Source organism: Halyomorpha halys, unplaced genomic scaffold (assembly GCF_000696795.3).
Source record: "Halyomorpha halys isolate HHAL.00 unplaced genomic scaffold, Hhal_1.1 Scaffold10706.1, whole genome shotgun sequence".
NCBI classification, from domain to species: domain Eukaryota; kingdom Metazoa; phylum Arthropoda; class Insecta; order Hemiptera; family Pentatomidae; genus Halyomorpha; species Halyomorpha halys.
The window spans coordinates 1-2,920 of NW_027115925.1; the positions used below are offsets into that span (position 1 = coordinate 1).

At 27.7% G+C, this 2,920-nt stretch overlaps 1 non-coding gene across 1 annotated transcript; it reads left to right on the forward strand.

Moving 5' to 3' along the window:
- The first annotated feature begins 1,528 nt into the window (after positions 1 to 1,528).
- Positions 1,529 to 1,742, forward strand: LOC112211889 (small nucleolar RNA U3). Its single transcript, XR_002945757.1, has one exon. It is a non-coding gene; the product is annotated as a small nucleolar RNA U3 (small nucleolar RNA).
- Positions 1,743 to 2,920: the final 1,178 nt, after the last annotated feature.

The following is a 2,920-nucleotide window of genomic DNA, read 5'->3' on the forward strand; positions in this document are numbered from 1 at the left end:
GTTGACATCCTATGGGTGTGAGAAGATTTTGCACCACTTTCTAAAATATTTTAATTTTAATTAACTTCTGGGAATCAAGTATTGTTGCAATTTCAGGTAGTCATTATCAAAGGAAAGAACCACCAAAAAGATACAGGAGTAAAATAAAAATTTGATTTTTGTTTTAAAATATGGCCATTCAGAGGACAAGTAGAAATGTTGAACTGCAGCTGGAAATCCACGCTGAAAGGTATTGAGCAGACAGGGATAGAAGAAAAAGTTTGAAGAAGAAAGAGATTTGATCATTTAAAATACCGCCTAAGTAACCATTAAAATGTGAAACTAATCTAGAGCCTTTAAACAGTTTCATATACAATTCTGGGAGCCAATTTTTCAATACAATACTTGGGAACATTCTCAAATGCTCTGTACAGAATAGAATATTCAGAAGTATAGTATTGAAAATTTTTTAAAGGCTAAAAGATTTGAGGCAGTCATTCAAGGAAAATGAGAATTATTTTCTTTAGATTTTCTTAGAAAGTTAATTTAAAAAAAAGAATAAAAGAACAAAGAAAATCAAATCTCTATACTACAAATACTCTGTACAGCATAGAATATGTATAAAAAATTGTACAACTTCAACAAATAGACAATTTTACCAAAAAAGTTAAACATCTTCTTAAATGTCATTTATTTTGTGAAATATTAAAAAAAATATCCATTTAAAGAGAAGAGTCGGGTAGAATAATATGAAGATAATAAATATAATGAATAATAATATATGAATATAATAATAATGTAGAATATCTACATTCTACATTCTACATATTATCTACAGTAGATAAATAAAGATTTATTCTTTAGAAAGTTAATTTAAAAAAATAAAAATCAAAGAAAATCAACAGTCTAGATTTATATAAGATAAAAATGTTCTGTTTTGGTATATTTTTTTGTGTTTTTACTCTACTTTTAATTCAAGTTACATGTTATGTTTTAAAAAAGAAACATCAGTATTCTTCATATAATTTTCAAACTTTTCAGACTGAGTAGAAATATTGGAATGAGGCTGGAGCTAGTAATAATAGTTTTGATACTAGATTATTTTCTCAAATTTCATCTGAATTTGTTTACTATGGGCAATGTTTTAAATTTCCAAATTTTGTTTACAATTTGTGTATTAAAAAGATAAAAAGAACACAGCAACAAAAAGGTAATAGTTTTTCTTTTGTTAAAATTTCATTGAGGTTTGGCCATGTGACAACTGAGGAGCAGACTGCGTAGTTCGAAGAATTATACCTAGTTGCGCCACAGTCGGAATACATTTTCCTACAGTATTTGATAGCACATCGTACAAAACTCAATTAATAAGTTTCTTGTTAAAAACGATACTGCTGCTTTTTGCTATGTTGTGTATATTTCAGGATGAAGTGATGTACACTGGAAAATGATTGGGATATGGACAGTCTTTTAAAGCATCAGCTCGTATACCCTCTTGCAGATGGTCTTTTCACAAGAACCTTTACTACCCCAAGGAGGCGAAAATTTAATTAAGATCATACTTCTACAGGATCATTTCTGTAGTATGTTGATCTTCACCTCGGCGGTAATCCGCGGGTAACACGAAATCACGATGACGAACAATAGCGTCCTCCTCTGAGCGCGAGGCGGATCCAGTGGTTCTCTTGTAGAACTGCTGGATCATCGATGACCGTTCGGATTACCCTTTAGGGTAATACGATGGGGAGGTACGCAGTCCGAGTGGTTCCTTAAAAACATTAATTAAACCTTACTTTATTATTGTATTCAGTAAATGAGTGGCGTGTGCGGTTTTTAACTACCTACATAAAACATATGCATAAAGTTGATGACGTATGTTAGTTTATAATATTAAACTAATCGAATTACTTCGTCAAGTATGTCAGTGCTCTGATAAAAAATTTAGTACTTGACAATAAAAATTATAACACAGGGTTTTCTACCAGAGATGTACGTACACTACAACGAAGTTCGATACTAGTATGTATTGTTTTACATATGATTTAGTAATATAAAGGTTTTTATAATAGGTACCAGCAAATCCCTACTAATCAGGATATTGGGGCATCGGATATCAGGAATATTAAATAACAGTTTAGTACTTATTTATTGGATTAATTAATAAACACTTCATGAAATATAAATAAATGGTTTTCTTTCATATACGTGATAATTAATTAATTAATTGTTATTAATAAATATTAGGTCGAATTATAAAAATAAATTAATAAAAATATATGGATAATTCTTATAAATGGACCTACATTCATTAGAGATTTCCATTTTAATTCATTTTGGTATCAAACTATGTACTTTGAGAGACATTACATATATATTATTAGTTAACAGGTTACTTTGCGTTTCAATGTAGGTATTTAAATGAAAGTTAAATGCTATTATTTAATTAGAATTTATACAAAAGCAATCTATACAAACTCTAAATAAAAACGTGTATTTACTTTGTTAAAAATCCATGTGAATACAATACAACAGGTTACTTTTAAAAATAAGACAAAGATGTTTTACTTTTACTCGACTCTGTATTCATTTTATGAATGTAAAGGATATTTTATTAAAACTAATTTTATTTTGTGTATGTAAAGATAATTTTTAGTATCAAATCCTACTTTTTTTTAAATCTTTATTAAGACCATGTTTTTGCCTTACATAATAGGCATTTAAAAAATATATTTTAATTTTTTTATATAATTATTTTTGCAATGTAGTAGATCATTATTTTAGATAAGCCTTTTTTACAATCATAAATTAAAACAATGAGTCTTATATGAAGTAATGGTTTTTTAGCGTTTATAATTGAAATTTAGTGTTGTTAAATTTAAAAAATTTATATAATGTTAAGAAGATAAGGAAGTCGTGGTCTAAATGTTTCTTTAAAACATTTTAC